Source organism: Strongylocentrotus purpuratus, unplaced genomic scaffold (assembly GCF_000002235.5).
Source record: "Strongylocentrotus purpuratus isolate Spur 01 unplaced genomic scaffold, Spur_5.0 spur5_contig_854, whole genome shotgun sequence".
In the NCBI taxonomy this organism is placed as follows: Eukaryota; Metazoa; Echinodermata; class Echinoidea; order Camarodonta; family Strongylocentrotidae; genus Strongylocentrotus; species Strongylocentrotus purpuratus.
Genome location: NW_022145562.1, coordinates 821739 through 846273, shown reverse-complemented (window position 1 = coordinate 846273; position 24535 = coordinate 821739). Strand labels below are relative to the sequence as shown.

At 39.0% G+C, this 24535-nt stretch overlaps 1 long non-coding RNA gene across 1 annotated transcript; it reads left to right on the top strand.

Annotated features, from left to right (window-relative positions):
- The first annotated feature begins 1021 nt into the window (after positions 1 to 1021).
- Positions 1022 to 5520, top strand: LOC105445180. The gene is made up of 4 exons (XR_004066100.1): positions 1022 to 1099; positions 3888 to 3980; positions 4463 to 4599; positions 5420 to 5520. It is a non-coding gene; the product is annotated as an uncharacterized LOC105445180 (long non-coding RNA).
- Positions 5521 to 24535: the final 19015 nt, after the last annotated feature.

Here is a 24535-nt window from a genome sequence, read left to right as displayed (position 1 = left end):
ATTTAATCCTGCAGTCGTTTTAGAACAATCAAACCTTGGTATTCATCTATATGGTATAGATTTGGGCTTTTTTGTTTACCTTGCATATGTTATTATTCATTATCTCCATATGTTTTCTTTTAATGCACCCCCTCAATAAACTTTATTTTCAGCACAATTAACTTTGAGGTATATATGCTATTATGTTTCTTGTAAATTGATCCTCAGCATGAGTGTTCAAGCGGTATTAAATCTGGGGCGATGAATTGTAGTTCCGCTATTCAATTTTGTTTTTAAATACATACAAAGTTTTAATTTGAAAAATATATATTCAATGTCTGATCTGGCGAGAGCATAATTTAACCAAAACTGTCAAATGGTGCGAACTGAATTGACTCAGTGACATAAAAGCTCCAAGCCTCAAACATATGGTTTATTATCATTATTGTAAGTTTTTATTGTTGTTATTATTATCATTATTATTACTATTATTATTATTATCGTCATCATCATATATTCATTATCAGTGTTTCTCTATATACTGACCTTAGTTTCACAGTATAGTCTAATTGAGCTGTACCTCTGCACCATCTAACATTCTTCTGAATTCGACTTAATTGGCTTATGAAGATAATTGTTTCCCTTTGAAACAGAACTTTAACAAACAAAACTGCCTACAACTTAAATGACAACGTGATCGACACAAATTAGCAGTCATTGACAATTGCGGATCTTTTCTTTAAGAACAGCCTACCAAGGGTAGCGACTGAATAGTCTTGTTCAAGACTCAAATGCACCAGAAGTCTTAAGAGACTCGAATATATCCGCAGCATTGAACTCAGAATCGAATAAATATAACAAATTTGTTATTTATAACACATCTAATTAAGAATTCAATCTGCGATAGAAGTAAAAATCCGTTTCATAAAACAAATAACAAGTTTATATAGTCAATAATATGTATTGATAGTTCGCGAACGAGTCTAATTGCACTGTCGCGCTCGCTCTAGCGCGCGCGCCTATATCCAACTAAAACGCACCACTAAAACAACGACCTTATCTGTGACAACAGTATAGCTAGGCAACTTCGGTGCTGGACACGGTTTTCTGTAGAAATCCTGTAAGTACATGTCATATTTATTCCGTAATTTCGTATTCATAAGGTGATATTTATGTGTTTTTTGATATTTGAATACTTTCCGGAGGTTAAACAAAGATTGATCCTGAGAGTTAGAGCTCGTGTGCCGGGGCGAGTGCATGAGTAGGCCTAAGTTGGACGGATCTAATTAAATTGCCCAATTTCAGGCGCGACCTGAGAGCGGAAGCTGCATGTAGTGCCCGCCCTAGAACTCCCGGGCATTTTCGCAACAGACCCTACGGCCTACTGTCTACTGAACACACATAGTCTAGCTGCATAATAATAATAAATAATATTTAATTTTTATATAGGTCTTGTCTAGATCTAAGAAGGGAGATCCCGGGTTCGACCCGAACCCAGGCGGATGACTGAAGTGTGTTAACGTTCCCCTTCCCTTGTTCATAGGCGCAGGTTATGTCAAGTGGAAAACAGGATACGACGTTAAATGGAGGCCCCGTGTACAGGAGAGTCACCACCCTTGCAAAGAACCATTTCCTTGCACTATTCGTAGCTATAAATTATAGCTAGAGGTCTAGTAAGTAGTGAAATCTAGACCCTAGTGTAATGGTCCACATGCACACACCAATCAGGCCTAGACCTACTAAAGTATAGGTTCTATGGCAATGGTATAGATTCTAGGGCAGGCATCTTGAAGAATCTTCAGTATTGAAGGAGGCCGGAGGCAGATTATCTTGAAGAAGAAGGATAGTAGATCTAATAATATTTAGGGTCTATATACTTGTTGTAAAGCGCTTAGGCCTAAAGTAAAGGCGCTGAGAGACATTTGTATTAAGCGCTATTCTAGTAGACGTGACCTAGATCTATATCTCCATGTTTGCTTCGACAGGCAGACGCTTTACTAACTGAGCAAACTCGCCTCCTGCGTCCTGGCTGTGTATTAAAAGCTGTGCTATTGATTCTCAACATTTCACACAGCACTGTACAAAACTCAGCTGATTTCACTCAAAATGTGTACTTTACTTAGTCTAGATCTAGTGACAATTGATGACCTAGGCTACTAGTCTAGAAAAAATGAATATTCATCATCTAAAAACCAGGTGGCTGACAACGAATCATGTTGATTACAAGACTTTCTCGGATTAATCATTATCCCCTAGCAACGAAGTCGGAGGGGATATAGAAACACTGCCGTCCGCCCTTCCGTACGTGCGTCCGTGCGTGCATCCGTAACAATTTTGGATTCCGATCAATAACTTCGGTAATGTTTGACGGATTTTAATGAAATTTGATATGAAGGTACATGATATCAAAATACAGGCTAAGTTTAATTTCCGAGTATGTAGGTGAAAGGTGAAAGGTCATATATGTGAAAATGTGGTTAACTTCCTTGCCTAGTAATATAATAGTATAGTCCAATGGAGTTAACTTGTTCTGATGTACATGTATATAGGCCATTTGTACCCTGCGAGGGGATGCTACGCTTTGCGTTGACTTGTTAATGTAGGATCTAAATGAGCAAGCTATCGTAAGTCAAAGTAGATATTTCTTTGTTATTTTTTATTTGTTAATATAGTCAAATGTAATTTTACAGCCAAAGTGAATATATGAGGATGTAAAGAGTAAAAATCTTGTTGCATATCTCATTCATCGCGGTCCTGCCGAACCAAACCATTTGTTCCACTCAGTCACCATAGGACGTACTTCAGTCTATGTATAGAGGCGGTCAGATGAGCCAGATGCAATTTCAGCAGAACAACCGTCGATATCAGAGACTGAAGCTTTCGGTCTATATCAGTCTATACTTTGCTGGAGTGGTATACTGTAGTAGTAGATCTACTGTCATCCGTTGCTGTTATCCGGACTTGGCTGTCGGATTTAATAAATTTAGAATTGAAAATTCCATTTTTATTTCAAGGGCAGGCTAAGCTGTAAGCAGCCAAAACAACAACTCCTGCAATAAACTGCAAACCCCCAAACAGTGTTTAGATTTCACTAACTCCATGCTATACATGTACATGCTTCAGAGAACTCCGCCTACGGCCTCCGAAGGGCTTCGGTGACGGAGCTCCCTGGAGTAAAGATTTCACTAGACTTTAGTTAAGTTAGAATTAAAATAGAAATGTAAATAATCTAGAGTCTAGTCGGTAGACAGTAGGAGGACTAGGAGGCAAATTGGCTCAGTCGGTAAAGCGTCTGCCTGTCGGCCCAAAGATCTTGGGTTCGAATCGCACCCAGGCGGATGACTGAAGCAAGCGTTGTGTGTTAACGTGCCCCTCCCCTTGTTGTTTCATAGACGCAGGCTATGTTACATGGAAAACAATCCGTCTTGGATAGGATGTTAAAAGGAGACCCCGTGTACAGGATAATCACTACCCTTGCACGTTAAGAACCCACGGCACTATTCGTATAAGAATAGGGGGAAAACCTGATGTAGTGGTCTACCTGCACACCCCACTCAGGCCGAATATATATGTATATACATGAATATACGGCATCTGCAAGAATCTTCAGTACCGGTATTGAAGGATAGGAGGCAGATTATCTTCAAGAAGGAGAAGAAGTATACTGCACTCTGCAGTGTAGTGTAGTCTAGTGCCTAGTCATGCTAGTGGTTTCTAAATTTACTCTAGAGTATTGATCTTTTTTTGGCGCAGTCTTGACTCTATGTCCCTTAGTTTACGTCAAGACTCTGTCTCTACTCTCAGTCTTTAGACTGCAAACATTGTAGCAGTGACTGTTGTTTTCAGTCACTGAGTCTGAATGTGAACCTAGCTATTTTAAGAATAAATTTTCCCCCTCTCTTTTACAGGAAATATACAGAGTGTATTACCATATGCTTGCTTCTTTGAGTATGTGCCTGAAACAAGAATGTCCTGGAGAAAACGGACCACAACAAGAAAAGGTAATTTTTTTTTTTTTTTTTTTTTAACTTGGACTTTTTAAAACTTCACCTGTTTAGTTAGTCAAGTAAAAGGAAATTTTTAAATGGGTGAGGGCATTAAATAAGGCCAAGTTAGAGGGGTATGCAAAGGGCTGGTATGAGAAGTATCGATTCAGGGGTGGCTACATGGTATGTGTGCAACAAGATGTCTACTAACAAGTTGCTGTAGTGTTTATTTATAGTGTATTTTAACTTCCAATATATATATTTTTTTATAATTAACATTTGAAGGCCTTGAAAAAGGGATGGGGGGGGGGGAGGGGGGGGGGAGTCCTATACACGAAACAGAATGACAAGCAAAAAGAAAATAATTGACCTTCATATTTTGCTGAAAAAGAAAGTAAACATTGAAGACAATTGAAGAAGAAAAAAATAATGCAATTTTTGTGTATTCTTACATATTTGGTTAATATTTATTGAATATTTTTATAATTCTGTTCCAGAGATGGAGAGGAAGGGCTTGCTGTTGAGAGATCATGGGGTGCCTTGAGGTTCCACTTCCAGTCTTGATGTTCTGCCCCTTACCTCTAAGCGATGGCCTCTTGTGCCTGGCAATATATGAGCGAAGCACAATGGACTGGTAATTCATAATGCATATTACAATGTTTTTTTAACAAATCAGGGAAAGAAACAGAGATAAATTCATAGCATATGAGTCTGTCATGGCATTTTTAGTAACTCAACATTTGCTCCTGCAACGACTACTCTAGGCTTTATTTTGTCAAAGGTGTAGGGTTAGACTGAGGGTTGGAATTGTGATTAAGGTGGTTTAGGTTTAGGGTTAGGCCTAGGGATGAAGTTTAATAGTGTAGAAAAATTATGTGAAGCAATTGTCTCAGGAGAAGGTGTTGTACAACTTGATTTTCCAGGTGCTGGTGGAGCTGCATGTATCTTTTACTCATCAATGGTAGTTTTAAAATCTTCCTCTGTATTGTGAAAGCAGAAACATGATGTAGAGTGGAAGAGAAAAAAGTATGTAACACAGTATCATTTAAAATAGATTTTATAAATTAAAAACACACTGGCCTGCAGTTTGTGAAACATGTAGCACTGTATTACCAATTAAAAGAATTCAGCGATTTTTACAACGTGCTCTATTGGCATTTATGTACTGGTTATGTTGTAACACAAAATGAATTCTTAACTTTAATCCTGGATCCATTGCTAAACATAATGTCAACCCTAAATGTATTAAACATTGCCAGACCCAATTTCGGGCTACCCTAAATCCCTTTCTACATACCAGTATTGTTCAAAGTTTATATTTATTACACCCTTACTGCGAGTTCTAGAAATTCTGCAAGAATCCTACCCTGCTGTTCACTTTATAATTAGTACTTCACATTGCTTTCATGAACATGCCGTAAAAGTGAATTTATTTTATGTCTCTATACAAACAGGTGCCTGTACATGTAATGTATTTCATGCAAATGAAGGGTAGAATGAGAAGCTCACAATGATATGGTAGACAAGGACCTTGCTGTCTAAAGCTCGGAGGCCACGCCAGATGACAGTGTCTGAAGTAAGTCGCCCCATAGAAGAGCGAGAACTTTCTGTTGCAATTGTTAACATGCAACACATCCTTACCACATGCAACCCATCCCACTTTCACAATATATTTTCTTAACAACAGTAACCCAAGTTCAACGTTTGGATTGGTGATTTTAAACATAAAAACAATGGTCTGAATGTTTAATTAGATCTTTTACGCAAACGTAGTATATTAGTAATGAACGGCATGTTTGGTAATACAGTAATTTCATTTCAGACCATGAAGACCATGTATTATTATAATTATCTGGGATCTGTCGTTGGGCTGATAAGCATGGAAAATAAGGAATGTACTCCTGTCGAACGAACAATATGTTTTTATAAAACGAATAACTCTTTGAAGATTACTTACTAGAAGAAGTAGAACAAGAAGAAAAAGAAGAAGAAATACACTGATGATGTCAGCTTGACTTCCTAAAGTTGTATACTATTTGAAAATAGTTTATATTTTATTCATGAACAGCCGGCTTGTCGGAATTGCGTACAAGGATGCCATTGGACTTTTCTGTACTAGTAGCTGAAGGGGGGAGCAGTCACCAGAAGGAGCATGCAACTCCAAAACAATGTGGATACTTCTACCGAGTTCATCTCAAGAATCAAGATGTGACAGTGGATGTACATGTAGAGGGGTTTGTGACCCTCCTGACTGTGGACTACATGCAATACACATCAATGGATTGTAGAGGAGTAATGGTGGGTCCGGTGAGCTCAACTCTGGAGGTTAAGTTCGCAAAATTAATAAATTTCCTTTTAATATGGGTGTATATGGTTCCAGGGATTAATTTGACGCAATGCCTCGTAGTGACACGCCCTATTAAGGGGCAACACACGTGTCAGAAGGTATAAAATGGGAAGCAGTTCCTGAATTGGCACGAGCTTTTACTTTTCGGATGACTTCCTCATTTTGTTTCATACCTCATTTCCTTTGCCGCCATGAGGTGCTAAAGTTTTAGCAGAGTTGGGGGCTTCCAGCCCATAGATGTGACTTTTCATGATTATATGTAATAAATTGTAATAAAGTTACTATCCACTTCAACACTTGACTCTTGTCGAGAATTTTATTTCTTTGTGTGGACTTTGTTCTTCTCTGGAACGCGATTTGGGCAGTGTGATAGGCGGCCACCGGCCACTCAGTTGCCGGGGCTGTTTCATATATAAAGAATGTGTGAAGACAAGCGACTGCATTATAAGCTCAGCATGATCAGTAACATTGATTCCTTTTATGAGGAAATTTAAATTTTTGTTCCTCCCAACCATGAGTTGTACATATTCTTTGATTCGGGGAGAGGTTGGTGAAGAGGGATAGGTGCCCCATATTTTGTATTGTAACAGGTTTTGTTTTCTACATAAGGAGACAAGGATAATATAGTAATATATCACCTATATCAACACGATGAGCAAGACGGCGAATGAGGCGATAGAATGAGTTTAGAGAGGGTGGGGAAGGAGGATCGAGAGAATAGAAGGGGACGAGGTGAGAAGGAGACTGAGTGTGGAAAACAGAATTGGAGGGGTAAAGGAGGGCGGGAGCAGGAGGTAGAAGAGAGAGGTATATAGAGTAGAATAGGGAAGAAGGGAGGAGATGGATTGAGTGAGGAAAAAGAGGATGAAATGGGGAAGAAAATGGAGGAAGGGCTAGAAATGAGTGGGACAATAATAATGATATATGCCCGATATATGATGTTAGGCTGAAAGAGGAGGAAGGCCAAGAAATGGGAGGTGATATAATATACAATGAGGAGACTCTGTGAAAGCAGGGGGAAAAAGAGGAATTAATGGGGGGGGGGGGGGTTAAAGGGAGAACAGAAAGTAGAGGAGAGGCCGTCCCTTCAAAAATAAAACGTGTAAAAACACGTCGATTTAACCTTTTGGGGGAGATGCCCCGCCCCCCCCCCCTTGAGCACCAAGGGGGGGGGGGAATTAAGAGGGCCCCCCCCCCCAAAAAAAAAAAAAAAAAAATGTGCTCACTACCCCACTAAGGGGAGGTTAAAGGGGGAACAAAAAGTAGAGGAAAGCGAGAGGAACGGTGGAGCTGAGAGAGCGAGGTAAGAGAGGGGCAGTGGCGGATCTGGGTGGGGGGGGGGCCCCTTCGAAAATAAAAATGTAAAAACACGTTAATTTTACCCTACCCCCCCCCCCCCCCCCGCCGCTCAAGGGGGGGGGGGCAAAATTTAGAGGGCCCCCCCCCAAAAAAAAAAAATGTGCTCACTACCCCACTAAGGGGAGGTTAAAGGGGGAACAATAAGTAGAGGAAAGCGAGAGGAACGGTGGAGCTGAGAGAGCGAGGTAACAGAGGGGCAGTGGCGGATCTGGGTGGGGGGGGGGCCCCCTTCGAAAATAAAAATGTAAAAACACGTTAATTTTACCCTACCCCCCCCCTGCCGCTCAAGGGGGGGGGGCAAAATTTAAAGGGCCCCCCCAAAAAAAAAAAAAATGTGCTCACTACCCCACTAAGGGGAGGTTAAAGGGGGAACAATAAGTAGAGGAAAGCGAGAGGAATGGTGGAGCTGAGAGAGTGAGGTAAGAGAGGGGCAGTGGCGGATCTGGGTGGGGGGGGGGGGCCCTTCGAAAATAAAAAAGTAAAAACACGTTAATTTTACCCTACGCCAGCCACCACGCCCCCCTGCCGCTCAAGGGGGGGGGGCAAAATTTAGAGGGCCCTCCCCCCAAAAAAAGAAATGTGCTCACTACCCCACTAAGGGGAGGTTAAAGGGGGAACAAAAAGTAGAGGAAACAGAGAGGAACGGTGGAGCTGAGAGAGCGATGTAAGAGAGGGGCAGTGGCGGATCAGGGGGGGGGGGCCGTCCCCCCCCCCCCTTCAAAAATAAAACGTGTAAAAACACGTTAATTTTACCTTTTGGGGGAGATTCCCCCCCCCCCTGGCGCTCAAGGGGGAGGGGGGGGGGGGGAATGCAAATTTTAGAGGGCTTCCCCCCAAAAAAATGTGCTCACTACTACCCGCCACCCCCCCCCCCCCCCCAACCCCCCACTGAGCGCATTTTCGGCTGGCGCGATTTTCAAATTTCCGGGAGCAAAAAGAAAAAAAATTGGGCCCCCACCCCTAAGAAATTCTGGATCCGCGCCTTGAGAGGGGAAGCAGGGAGAAAGGGGGATCGAGAGAGGGACCAACATTAATAAGACGCGGAGAAAAGGGAGCGGAGGTGGGGAGAAGGCGAAAGGGGGCATTCTTTTGGATTTAAGAGGGCGGCCGGCCGGGTAAGGGAATAAGGGCCTATACTCCGTGGAGCGTTTAGGAAATGAGGGGAAATAAGAAGAGCTAGCGCAGGATAGTGAAGGGAAAGAGAGAGGGAGAAAGAGCGCGTGCGGGGTGGAGGGAAGGAAGATTGAGGAGGGGGGGGGGGCGGGTGACAAATAAGCAGGCCGACTGGAGAATGAGTTGAAGGTTTGGGAAAAGGGAGTGAAGGAACTAGGGGAAAGGATTGGATAAACTGGGATTAACGGATAAGAGCGAATTAAAGGTAGAAGACGAAAGTTGGAGGAGAATGAGGAAGGAGAGAATGAAAGGGGAGAGAAGAAAGAAGGAGAGAGTGGTAAACAGAGAGCTAGAGAAGGGAAGCGGTAAGGCAAGGGGAGGAGGGGAGGGATGAGCAAGCAAACCGGCGGAAGAACGAGTTTAGAGAGGATGGGGGAAAGATGATTGGGTTTACGGCGAAGAGAGTGAAATGGCTGAAGGGGTGCATGGGGGGTGGGGGGGGGGCAGGGGAAAATCAAAGGAGAATGGGGATGAGGGATCGAGAGAATAGAAGGGGACGAGGAAAGAAGGAGAGACACTATAATACTCAGGTGATAAAGAGGAACAGTGCGTTACTGTGGCTACCGTAATCTGGATAACATTTAAGTAAGAGGTAATAGTCTACTCACAAGACGATTTTATGTTAATGGAGGGTCTATAAATAGGGGTAATATCAATGTATAGCTCTTTTAAAATGTTATACAATCGGCCTATGAACAAATGAAACTCCTAACTTCACTACAACCTTTGTTTTGGTGATCAATTGGTACTCTTTACCGCTAGGTTCTTTTAAAGCTATGATCTTGCTTAATTCGTTGTTTATGCATGCATGAAGCATTGCCCCTACCCCCCTAAAAATATTTAAAAAAGTGAATTAAAAAAAGTTATGTCAGTGCCAACAAAATCTAAATCAATAAGTGAACATTGAACAACATGAACAACTTACACAGAGGAGCATGCACGCGTTTTATTTTATATCATTTATATTTTCATTGCCCATGCGATTAAAAATAGGTAAAGTCTGGAGTAAAGAAAACTCATCAGACCAGTGTACTATCAGGGCGCACAAATTACTCAATCCTACAGTTCACTACTGTTCTATAAATCTAACCTAGGTGACAATAGTTCCAGTTCATTACCAGAGCAACTTTGTCACCTGGGTTTCAGATTACATATTCTGCTCTGATATTACTGAGCAACTTTGGGTAATCTGCTTCGATACTTTACTGTAACTGTATTGGTATCGGGTGGTGAGCCACAGGCTTTTGGTACAAGAAAAAGGAAAGAAGAAAAAAGGTAAATTGCTTTAAAAAAAAATGAATCTATCGTTTTTCTTAAGGATAAGGGTATCAAAATGAACTTTAACCAGGGGTATTTCGACTTATATAGGTCAACTTAAATACACAGAGTGTCAAAGCCTTTCTTACTCTCTACTCAAGTAAAACCAGTCTGCACGCACAGACTCCAATTTGACACTTTACCACTTTGTTTGCGAGCTCATGTTTGAGGAGTACAAAGTAGCCAATGCCGAAAACGAGGTTGGTGATATTTCTTGTTATTCTGGAATCTCATGATCATCTTTCCTTATCCGGCAGCGGATGTCTTCTCAGATGATCTAGGGATAAACAGGGTCTGCAAAAGTCTACAAAATAGCCCAAGGCCGAATCCGAGGTTGGTGATATTTCCTATTCTGAAATCTCATGATCTTCTTTCCTCATCCGGCAGCGGATGTTTTCTCAGATGATCTAGGGATAAACAGGGTCTGCAAAAGTCTACAAAATAGGCCAAGGCCGAATCCGAGGTTGGTGATATTTCCTGTTATTCTGAAATCTCATGATCTTCTTTCCTCATCTGGGAGCGTCACCTCAGATGATCTAGGGATTAATAAATTCTACAAAAGAGACAGAGAAATATTAAAAAGGTATAATAGAGAGAGGGGAGAGGGAAATGGAAAGAGAGAGAAAGAAAGAGGGGTGAGAAGGGGTGGAGGGGACAGAGTGAAAAAAAAGAAAGAAAGATTAAGAGAGAGTGAGATAAAGAGAGGCTGTAAGAATTCTTTGACTTCAATATAGTGCCACTTAAAGAGAAGATTTACTTCTAGGGAGTGGTGAAAAATATCTTGTAAGCATTTTATTTGTTATTATGCGCGTAGGGACGAACATTAGAGAATTGTTTTACCTGAAAAGCATGGCTCTTTCAAGGTGTTGTGGTCGAGTGAATACGTCGCCGGACTGTCGATCACAGGGTCCGAGGTTCGAGTCCCGCCGCCGCACTAATGTCCTTTGGCAAGACAAGCGCGTATAGGCATGATTTCATTTTAGGGGGCGGTAGTGAGCACCGGAATCGGGCTAATCACTTACAGAGCGCGCGTATCCCTAGGGGGTGGGTGCAGGTATGGGGCTTTGACGTTTCATTAGATTACTAGAGAAAGAAGGCGATTCATTGTACCTTTCTTTACTCTTAATCCTTGTCTAAATTCTGTTTCTATTGACGTTTCATTGAATTAATAGAAGACGATTTATTGTACCGTTCTCGACTCTTAATCCTTATCTGAATTCAGTTCCCCCCCCCCCCCTTGGCCATCCTGCGCGAGGCGCGGAAGCCTTAATTGACGTTTCAATAAATTATTAGAGAACGAAGACGATTCGTCGACTGTTCTCGACTCTTAATCCTTTTTATTCCTACGTCCTCTTTCTTTCTTCTTTCTTTCTTTTTTTTCCTTTTTTGGCCGGTGTTTTCTTTTTGGGGGGACCGCGCCCATCCCCTGGCTACGCGCAGGCAAGACATTAATCTACATTTGCCGCACTCCACCCAGGTGAAGTAAATGGGTACCTGGTAGGAATGTATTCCTTGATATGCTAGAGCGCCGTATGGCAGCCGTGCTAAAGCCAGGGTAATAATAATCCGGAGCGCTAGGAGGCCCAAATCTGATTGACATGAGCGCTATAGAAGAACCCACTATTATTATTATTATTCATATCATAAATATGACATATAACACCTTTAAAAATGCGGGCCTCGTTGTTGTGCTACATGATTCTGCTTTCCCTTATTGTTCTTTGTACAGTGCTTGTTACTTTTACCAAGACTGGGACAAATTTCTTATCATTTTGATGATTCCAGAACCTTGCAGTGCTCACCAATACTTAAATGCTGACAATATCAACTTGTTCTGATCGATTCCACACCGTTTCTTTCACATTGCAATCGCATGACCACAACTCATATTTACTTTTATAGGGGGGGGGGGGGATCGAATTTAATACGATTAGATAATATTTGCTGTTGTTGTTTTGAATATATCTCGTCTGTCCTTACTCTCATTTTTCCCACGTTTAAAGATAAACTCCAGTTCTGGTAAAAAAAAAAAAAAAAAAAAAAACTTAGTTCTCACAGAATCAAACGAAACTTACACTGAATGTTCAAGATTACAAATAAATGACATGTGCCAAACAATTTTGGAAGAAAATGTATACTGGCTGAGTAATGAGCATAGAAAGACAAGGAAATCAAGGTAGTACTAGCCCCGACACCATTGTGTGTTGTCCCATATATAGCTTTCTGTGTACAGTGCTTGTTACTTTACCAAGACTCGGTCAAATTTATTATGATTTTGATGACTCCAAGTATATTGTAGATGATACTCTTGGTCACACCCATTTTAAACTGAAAAATTGGCCAAATGCTTGTTGGACCAATTTACTACACGTACGTTTAAGACTTTTCTTAACATTTAAAAATGTGCGCACGCGGACGCATTCACGCACGTCTTTCCACGTGGCGTTCGTAAGGAATCTATCAACTCCATTTTGTTTCACTTGTATTGTGTTGCCCATACAGTTCTTAGCAATTTGAAATCACTTCAATCCATTATTAACCTAAATTAAGCTCATAGACATTCGTTAAGCCTCATTTGATGCACGCGCGCATATGCACAAAGTGCCCAAAACGGTATTTAAAAAAAGTACCTATTTTGAACCCCCTATAACAGTGGTTGGTGACCCCCAATTCTTCTTTCATGTTCTGATGGGTGTTTCCATTTACTGTACCACTTCTTTCTGACCTACCTGACACACTTTAATCTGACACACTTTTTTCCTATTCATTTTCTACACAGAGGCATTTTCAAGAGCCATGATCTGTGATTGGCTTTTTTGCTAGTAAATATTCATCATTATGCAAATTATTAAGATCGCGCGCACAGTTCATATCCTTTGTTTTGGTCTTGCGAAAAATACGATCAAATTTTCAAAAAGTTCCTGAAAATGACACTTTGAGCGAGAAAATTTTAAAATGAGTCAGCTTTGTAATTTCTGAGGTATGCATGTTGATTTGGTAATATTGAAATGTTATGAAACGGACATATGTTTGTTCTCAGGACCATGTTTTGAGGGGGTAACGGGGTTGATTTTTAACCCAATGAAGATGATCGCAGCTATTATGTCACTGCATGACTGCTAGCCACGGCTCCGCGGCCCGGTCAGCTGATCGACCTGCTGGGGCCTAATCATGCAACATGTGTCTGCATAGGACTAGCCTTTAAACAAGGCCACTTGTCTGATAGACGCCGAGCGACTAAAACGAGACTAATCGCGAAAACCCAAGTGAACGCGAGAGCGAGGAGCAAACAAGGCCACTTGTCTGATAGACGCCGAGCGACTAAAACGAGACTAATCGCGAAAACCCAAGTGAACGCGAGAGCGAGGAGCCCATCCTAGTGGCCTTTATCAATCTGATTTGGATTTCTTATGTTAACCCTTGTTTCCGACTGGAATTCGCTCCAGAAAATAGAGCGTCCAATCAGCGAACGTATCCTCGCACGACGTCAGCATATAGTATCCATCACACACACACACACACACACACACAGTAAACTCTACGTAGTGCGAACATGGACCTACATATGCTATGAACTATTACGTACGTGCTAAGACCACTGACCTCTACATGGAACGAATCAAGAACGAAGCCAACTGGGAGATCGCCGTTCTGATTGGTCAATAAATCCAAAGTAGGCGTATTGGCATGTTAATATGTATCTATGAATAATTCATGCGCAGCAGTGAAACCCACTTTTCAAAAGGCCTCGTGACGTTCCGTCACTCGGTCGCGCGTTCACTCCGGGTATCTAGACTCATCTCAGCCGCTTAGAGTCACGAGGCCTTGTCAAAAGGCTAGCATAGGACTTGTTTGTAGCATCAGAATTAGAAGTTCAGCCGTAGCCCTAGGCCTACATTACCATGTGCAGAAACACTGTACAACTTCTTCTTATGTATGCCTAGACCTACGGCTGAACTTCTAATTCTGATGCTACAATTAAACAAGTCCTAAAACTATGGCTATGCAGACACATGTTGCATGATTAGGCCCCAGCAGGTCGATCAGCTGACCGGGGCGCGGAGCGGCTGCGGCCCGACAGCCGTGGCTAGCAGTCGTGCAGTAACATAATGGCTACGATCACCTTCATTGGGGGAAAAATCAACCCCGTTACCCCCTCAAAACATGGTCCTGAGAACAAATATACGTCAGTTTCATAACATTTCAATATTACCAAATCAACATGCATACCTCAGAAATTACAAAGCTGACTCATTATAAAATTTTCTCGCTCAAAGTGTCATTTTCAGGAACTTTTTGAAAATTTGATCGTATTTTTCGCAAGACCAAAACAAAGGATATGAACTGTGTGCGCGATCTTAATAATTTGCATAATCATGAATATTTACTAGCAAAAAAGCCAATCACAGATCATGGCTCTTGAAAATGCCTCTGTGTAGAAAATGAATAGGAAAAAAGTGTGTCAGATTAAAGTGTGTCAGGTAGGTCAGAAAGAAGTGGTACTGTAAATGGAAACACCCTGTTCTGATAGGGTATGAATTGAAGATGCGATGTATCACGCTTGCTGTTTGAAAGCTTTAACGTCAACACAGTGACACATGGAAAACAATTGGATTGGATTTGATTTGGAAATATTTGCCTGTGTTGTTTTGAAAATATCTCGTCTATCCCTGCTATGATGTCTCCCATATTTGATTATGTTGTAGATGAGACTTTACTTCAGTTCAATTCAGGTTATTTCACAGCTAATAAAAAATCTATAGCAATATAACATTAAAATACATTAACAAATACAACAACAAGGGTAAAATTACAAAATAAATAATGGGTAGAGTAGGAATGTGAGAGACCGGAATAGGACATTGACCTATTCAAGCTAGTCCCCTTTTTCTACAAATATGCAAGGTTACCACAGTGCTCAATACTCGTATATACCGTGAATCAGTATACTCTTATATAAACAATGAATCAATTTGTAATCCAAAGACGAATTCTTTTCTGTACCATTGTTAGGTTTTAGCATGGTTCTCAGTACCATGTTTTCCAGGGTCCTTTTTTGAAATTACAAACCACAATCAGAACCATGAAAAACATGATTATCGGCACCACGGTTACCATGATTTCGTTACCACATATACATGTACCATGGTTCTCGGTACAACGGTTCTCGGTTCTCCCGTACCACGGTTACCATGGTTCTCCCGTACCTTTCGTTACCATGGTTCTCCCGTACATTTCGTTACCATGGTTCTCCCATACATTTCTTTAGACTAAAATAAAAAATCATTTGGTTGTCCTCGATTGCTCTTCTGGAGTTGGGGGCGAATTTTTTTTTTTCTTCTTCATCTTCGTTTTTTAGTAATATTTTTGTTTTGTCTTTCTTTAATTTTACTTTTTCCCCATTTTTTGTTTTCCATTAAAAAAAAAAAAAAAATTGGGATGTCAAGCATTTAAACAAACGGAGTCAATAAAACACTTTAATATAGTAAAATACGAGTTTGATATCATCTTTTTAACATATGTACAATGAATATCAAGACTAACACAAAAAGTATTTTGGGCTTTAAAATACAACACCGTTTAAAAATGAGTTTAAGAAGGATCAGAACCTGAATTGAATGAAAGGCATTTTGACATCGAAATAAAAATGGCAAGTCATTCACTAAATACATTGTCGCTCATAAAGTTGGAATATTTTTCGGGCATATTAGGACACTAATATAGCACATCGACACGGTTTTGATCCTGGAGCCTCACAATATCGAAGCCATTGCTTTGACATTGAACCATGACTGTACGCAGCGGGGGTTAGGGTAGGGGGCAGCTACCATGAATAAAAAAAACAAAGAAAATGCAATAAATTTTCAATAATTTATTGCATTTTACCCCGGTTCCTTACATTACAAAATTATCTGTGTGACCATGCCTTGAGCCATAATGCATGGCCGTCCAGAGGATTTCTTTATGTTGGGGACTGGGGTAAAATGCAATAAATTATTGAAAATTTATTGCATTTTCTGTTTTTTATTTTATTTATGGTAACTGCCCCCTACCCTAGCCCCAAATGCGTACAGTCATGGTTCAGTGACAAAGCAATGGCCTTGTAACTGTGAGGCTCCAAGATCAAAACCGTGTCGATGTGCTATATTAGTGCCCTTTTGTGGGCATTAATCCTCATTACTGTCATTTATGACTTAAGAGCGTACGTCCCCTAGTTGATAAGCATAGTAGCATACACATGCTTTAGCAATCACGCAAAACACACATTGGGAAATTATTATTCAATAAAATCTGAATATGTATACTGTTATTAAGATCTATTAGGAATAAATCATTGTCAAAATAATTCCATAAATTGGGGTAAAACAGAAATATTCCAACTATATGAGCAACAGTGTTTATATTTTGTTCAAATACAGTATTTCGTCACACCAGTGCAAATGATCTCCTAATGAATATTAATAGGTCAGAATGAATCAGGAGAGCTTGGGTATTTGTTTCTAGTTCATCGTGACTGTGCCATGGACCAGTGATGGCTTGGTGGTAGAGTCGCTGCCCGGCAAGCAGTAGATGGCAGGTTCAAATCCCGCTGGTTCCAAGATTTCGTCTGACTCGTTATTCAATTACAGATCGATCAATCAATCTTATTTACTGGGTGTAAGCCACAAATATGTTTAAACTATTGAAATTTCTCCCAGGAAGCATTACATTAATAAAAGAAATCATAACTGTTTGTAAGTTTACTAGTGCTATATAATTAGTGCAGAATAAGACTACTTGCTATATAGTTATGTGAATATTGTAAGGAATTTATAATATAAGTTGTAAAGATGTAATCTCGCCGAAAAAGGAAGTATTGGATCAAAGTAATACAGAGGACTATTGGAAAATACATTAATAGTTTAGGAAGTGTTATGAGTAGGTATAGCACACCAAAAATGATTACAACAAACACATGTTATTTGATGGTTGCAAATGATCAAGCTTTATGAAAGCTTCACAAAACAAAAAACAGAATTGAAATCGGTCAATGCGTTGTGATTTATACCATTTTTTTGATATCGCAAAATTAACGAAAAACCTGCCAGAAATGGTCAAATTGGCAAAAATGGCATAATTTGACAAAGTTGACAACTTAATTCATCACTTTCTTAGACACAAATAATAAATTAAATTATTAGACACTAAAATATCATCTTTGTGGTAAAAAATACAAAAAAGAAAATTCATATATCTTTTACCGTTTTGAAAACAGGAGCCAACAAAATAAGTCATTTTTGCCATTTTTGCCAATCTGCAGATATGAAAAAGTCGTGAAAATAACTAAGTCCGCCTAATTAATATGGGCATATGTAATCAAATAAAAACCGAACATGATTCATTAGTGAAACCTATGTATATCAGACAGGTATGGAAATATATTTCATTTGAAATTAAAAAAATCATGAATATTCATCAAATGTGCAAATTAGGTCATTTTAGATGATTATATATTCTCGCACTCATTATGCAAATTAGGAAAGTCAAACTGTTCAGTTTGGGGGCATTTTTTAAATCATATATTCATAGATCATATTTACACTAAATATTAACCTTAAATTCCAAATATTTTTGCAATGCCAATAAAATATGGCGATGGAAATTCCTTGGATCACCGTCACAGCTAATTCCTCATGTGATTCACAAATAATTCAGAAAAACCGATCATATGATAAGAATTGGTAGACTTTCAACTACATCACAGTATATTTGCCTATTTAAAAAATGTCAGATTTAAGGATTTATGACGATTTTCCGAGAAACCATTCAACAGGCCATAACATTCTAAAGGGACTGAATTTTAGAGTAGCAAAATCTTTGGTGACCCCAATACAGTTGTGGCTACCTTGAGTGTAAATAACAAATTGATTTAATGAGTGAAACACATGAGGATATTGCATTTTTGTAGGGGAGTTGTTATACATTGAGGTGCATTTTCACCACGCAGAATAGCAGCTCGAGTCAATGGGCGATCAGCGGGCCATGTCACACATGGCTGAAAAGACAATATTCTAATTAAATAATTGACATATTTCCCACATGCCTATAGCATTCAACCTACACAGAATTGTAGTTAAAGGTATGCTTGAAATATTTGTGAAATAAAAAATTAAAAATATTGTTTTGTTTTTTTTAAATACATTTACAAAAATGGCTATTTCTACCAACTGACTGCTGTTGTGTGTGTGCGTGTGTGTGTGTGTGTGTGTGTTCGAGGGGCAGACTGTTTGCACAGGCAGTGTGATCACCCTATTATGAGTTTATTCAGTATTCATTTGAATATTTTATACAATAAATGACTTGTTAATTTCTGGATTAGTGGATGCTGAGAGTAGAATCATTCTAAGGGTCTATGTGCACAATTGATTTTCAGTCTCGGAGCGTAAATTGTAGGAAGCTCAGTAGGCAATATAGTATTGGGATGGTTATGCTGACATTATTGTATCATGTCTATATAATTTTTAATTGAGACGCTAATTTATGAGCTACGGTAGATAGAATGATATCTCAATATTGTAGAAATTCGTTGATTAAGTTATTAGTAGCCGATTAATTAATATGAGATTCATGAAGAGTGATTACGCTTGGAAATAAAGCAAGGAAGTAAGGAGGTTTCCAAGATAAGTAATAGCTTTCAGAAAGAGAACTGCAGCGAGGTAAAGTTTTGGTGTGTGTGTGTGTGTGTGTGTGTGATTGGGTTTCTACAGACGTGTAAAAAGGTTTGGGTTCGGTCCCTCATTTTGTTCGTGGGTAAAAACTATTTACAGTAATATAAGTAGCTGTGTTATGAATGGGGGTTTTGCTACTGGTTATTTTGATATTAATCAACGGGTAAGGCGAGGAGGTCCACTCTCGCCCTATTTATTTATTCTCGCTATTAAAATATTGGCAACAGTAGTGAGGAATTATGAGGCTATCAAAGGCGTTAATATTGGAGGAATTGAAGTCAAACAAGTTTTATAATGCAGATGACATGACAATATTTGTTAGAAATAAAGAATCCGTAGAAAGAGTAAAGGAGATTTATACGTTATTTAAGAAAAAAGTGGTTTACGGGTTAATGCGGACAAAACTAATAGAATTATGAAATTGGGGATAAACAAAGACAAATCAGAAAAACTTCCCTTCGGGAATGTGGTTAAAGAAATTAAGATTTTGGGAGTGTATTTTGCGTTAGACGTCAGAATAAGAGAGGAATTGAATTATAAGGAGATTTTAAGCAAGATAAAAAGACTTCTCGGATGGTGGAAACAGAGGGACCTTACGGTGTTTGGAAAAATTAATTTATTAAAAACATATGCATTATGTAAATTTAATTACGTTTTTGCTTCACTAGTGGTTCCAAAGTGGGTCATATCGGAAATACAGAAAATATGTTTTGAATTTATATGGAATGGGAAAGATCGAATTAAGAGATTAATATTGTATCAAGGTTATGATGAAGGAAGGTTACGAATGACTAATTTGACTCGTTTGTAAAAACTCAACGGGTAATGTGGGTGAAAAGACTATTGTACGGAGAAAAATCTATGAGATGGAAGTTATACTTTGATTTCTGCTTCAAGATGGTAGGGGGTAGATTTATTTTTTTGTGTAACTATGATTCCAAGTTATTAAGTTTCAAAGTACCTAAGTTCTATTAAGAAATGATCAAAGCATGGGAAGAGTTAGAAGGTTGTAGGAATTTTGAAGAAAAGAATAATGCAATTATTTTTAATAATAAAGATTTCTGATTGAAAAAGAAAATGATTTTTGATGAGGAATTGTTTACACGCAATATAATTTTAATTCAAGATATTTTTGCTGAAAATGGCATGCGGGCAATATCTCATTTTCAAAATTTGGGGTTAAAAGGAAACAAAATTGTTGATGTATGGAATATTGGGGAAGCTATTTTGAGAAGCGGAAAAAAGGATAACTGGAGTTTAGTGGATGTAAAAGAGTATGATATTTTAATGCAGTTTAACAGTACTGTGAAGCTCCTCAGAGATGTATTATCGAGGAAGGTTTATGACTATTTTATAGAGAAGTTACAAAATTTATTTGTCTTGAAGATTCATGATGGACGGGAATTTTCAGATTTTTCAAATAAGGTATGTAGGGAGATATTTAGTATGCCTAGGAAATTCACTCTTGTTAACAGACTAAGAGAAATTCAGTATAAACTGCTTCATGGAGCAATATATACTAGAGAACATTTATTCAAATTCGGCTTTGTTGTAGATAACTTGTGCTCATTTTGTAAGCGAAAGATAGAAACATATTGTAGCATAACTAGTCCAGTTATTTAGTAAGACGTAGAGGGCGTTACAGTTATATGTGTACATCGTGAGATGTCAGTGATTCGGCGTTGAGCTGTCGTGTCCGTCAGTCAGCGTCGGGCTGTCGTTGCGACAGGTCCGTTACCAGGAACGAGTAAAGTTACTTGAACTGCAGATACTGTGCAAGTGTTGTTTCTTTAGTCCTGTCAGACATTCAGTGATTGCGGGAGTAAGTGAATGAGAGCTAGTCCACGTTATTTCTTACACAATATGCTTTTGTGAGAGCCCACTGAGAGATATAGTTGATGAATGATTGTCGAGAGCATGAACCGGGTTTTGAGAGACTGCAAGGCAGAACGCTACCCCGGCAGCGAATTTTTTTTTCCCAAACAGGTTTACCTATGAGAGTAAAATCCTGCCTCCCGATTGGTTCAGAGGTATACGCGTCATGTTTATCACGAGCTGAGTTCACAGCACTGTGGCTGAGCTGCAGTACCAGTATATGTATTACGCATGCGCGTGGACTTCAGTTTTGCTGGCCATTTAGGTGTACAAAATGTATGTGAGCTAGCTGTGGTGCGAGGGGATTTTTATTGGGGGAAGGGGGGGGGTCTGTTTGTTTGTGAACATTTCTGGTTATTCTGGTGCTTGGTTTATATAGTTTTACACTGCGGATTTTTTTTCTCAAAGAGTTCACTTACAGTACACACACTAATATTCCAATTTCACACATAGGCTATACATACAAACACTATCTTTCTCTCTCTCTCTCTCTCTTTCTCTCTCTCGCTCTCTCTCTCTCTCTCTCTCTCTCTCTCTCTATAAACACACACCCACCCACCCTCATGTATTTACAAACACATAAGCAACAAATGCACACACTAGCTGTCAAGAATACACAATAGACACACACAAGGGGTATGAATTATCTTATCAGGATGGTCCGACATGAGATGGTTGGATGTGGGTCAAAGCCACTGTGTTGCTCTGAGCATGATATCTTGACAAACATTTAATATTATCACCCGTAACTGAAACCAACACACAATTAATATCACGGTATTAGTCTCTTTTTTGTTCCACCAAGCTAATTTTTGCACCTTGCACAAATGCACTTCTCAACACGAAATATTTCACTAAATTTGTTTTGTTATTTTCACTCAAAATTAATTCAGCCATGCTCACTTTTAATCACTTCACTTATATCTTATTTAACATTGAATACAATGCAGTTGCATGGGTTGTTCTTTTATTTTGTTAACTCAGCAGATGCCACGGTCATGTTCAAGCATTTACGCTTACGACATGTGGTCTCCTGCTTTTTCCTTTTGTATGAAACTTTTATTTTAACTAGAAACAAATTTTGTCAAACTTACATGTTATTCATTATATTTATTTGTATGTTTCTTTGTATTGATATGAAAAAGTGGAAATAAAACAAAACAAACAAACATATCAGTGGTTCTGGTTCCTTTGTGACAGATGAACCTGGCCAAAGAAAACAAAGGACATAAAGTAATATATACAGGCTCTACACATGTCAAAGACAAGCTTTTATTATTGATATGCATACCAAAATTGCAGAGAGTTGTAGGCCTACTTGTAGACTCCGCCATAATACTAATAGTAATAGCTCATGTAAAAGTTATAACTTAGAGCCAATCACTGCGCATGCATATCCATGCATGCAGTGTATAGCCTACGTACTATAGCTGCGCTGCATCAACGAACTCAAACTTGGATTTCGATGAGCATGCGTAATACTACTAGTATCTTTCAGCTCAGTCATGAATATTCATGATGCGTATACCTCTGAACCAATCAGGAGGCAGGATTTTACTCTCATAGGTAAACCTGTTTGGGAAAAAAAAATTCGCACCCCGGCAGAGCCTGGTTACGCCACAATATTTACACTTGTTCTGGGAGTGTGTACATGTTCAAATATTATGGCAAAATGTAATAGCTAATTTTGAGCTAAGGGAATTAAGGTCTATCGACTGGATAAATATTCATTTAGGGTTGTCTGGTAACTCCCCACGAATAAAAATGTTTAATACAATTATTTTTACATTGAAATATTGGATATATAGATGCAGGGGAAAGTCCGTAATATTGTCTTTGGGGGAGTTTAAAAAAGAACTGTTAGAATTTAGGGAAGAAGAAAAGAATATTGCAGGGAGGGCAGGTAAATTGGCCTTACATTTACAGAAGTTGGAACAAGTAAAGTTTTCATGAACTTTTTACACTGGACTATTGTAGCCTCGTTTAAATGATTTTGTTTTAAATGTTTTAAATAGATTGTTTCGGTTTTGTCTGTCGCTCCAATTTGGGGTATTCTGAGGGGGCTAGGAACAGTGTGTGGTCGGGCGGAGTGTGTGTCGCATTATGGGGAGGGGGTAGTAGTAGTAGTAGTAGTAGTAGTGTGTTTGGTTGGATGGGGTTATTTGTTTTATGATACAACTGATATCATTTTTGTTTTCATGAATTGTACAATGTATGTAATGTAAATGTTTTGAATTTATGTCAAGGAAAAAACATAAAGGAAAACGTATACGTGCTATCTCCTATTCAGTTTGTGTTATATTTCCTTTATGGATAGTCATTTATAAATGGTATTTGGTATGCGTGAACTTGACGTCATTGGTAAACTTCTGGTTGATCGCACCCATGTCCGTGCGAGCATCATGGGGGACTGAATGTGTTTATATGCGTGGAATATAAAAGGAATGTGGGATTTTTTTTTGTTGGTTAAAGACCAAATCTCCCGTTGACTTTCTGCTTGTGTTATGTTTCGATTAAAGCGATAGATCACCCAATGCGTCTCCGCGACGGCTTAGTTCTGCCACGCTACGATTTCGTCAGATTCTATCTTTCTTTCTTTTTTCTTTTTTTTATTCTTCTTTCTGTATAGATATTGTTCGCTTCATATCTCATGAAAGACATGATTAATGACAATGAAATTTTCATGACATGTGCCATATGCATGATTTATGCAATATTAGTCCTAACGAAGAGATTATTCTATTACAGCCGCGTAGTATAGCAAACTGCTTTTGGGTGTTGTGTTACAACATTCTCTCTCTCTCTATCTCTCGATCCGCCGATCACACTACCATAAAATGTTCTTCCTCTACTCTTTACTTTCGTCCACAAGTTCTCTGGTAAGGATTAACGCTCCTTCTACTCATCATCCTCATCACTGACCCACCCAAGCCGCCGTCAAAACATGATACATGTCCTTGGCTGGGTCGTAAATCTAGATAAAATATCATCAATCATTTTCCTTCATATTACTTATAGATCTTTTTCTTAATTGTGTTAATTGAATACTAGCCCAAACCGAAGAGCTTCTGCCAATGGAATTGGCATCGAAATTGGAGAAGGTGTGCAAATGAGAACTACTACCTTTAATGACGAAAAGGGAGATCTTGTGGGCGCCTACCTTTCGGTACCTTTGTGATGATGATCTTGGCTGGTATTCAATAAAAACAATTAAGCAAAAAAAGAAAAAATTGGTTAAATCCCTCTTCAACCTAATTTGCCTCATTGTGAGACGTTCGGTTTGATAATGTAGTACCTGGGAGTTACTTGGGGAATTCGTGGATCTAAAATTAAGACTATATAGCGAAGAGGATGTAGCCTGCAAAGCGGGGCTGAGCAGTACATTCGGGGGGGTTTCCCTCTCGTTTGTTGGCAAAATGTCAAAATGTCATTTATCGAGAACAGAGTAAGATGATAAAATGAATAGTTAAATCATTTTAAGGGCAATGGTCCGAATTATGGAGGGAAAAATTCTTAATCTACAGTTATGAAAACAACTGCATTCCAATTTTTAAACTGTATATTGCATTTTACAATTTACTTTTTAGAATGACGCCCTGCAGATTTGTGTATTGCCTTAATTCATCAACAAAACTACAATTTAACAAAAACATAATAGGACTATATTTTTTGTCAAACAGAAGGTTTCAAAAGGTATTGACAAAGTAACAGAGCTCTATTTTTTGTAACATCTTCCAAAGTTATATATTCGATGTTCTTGTCAGAAACGTTTCTTATGTTTTGACGTTATT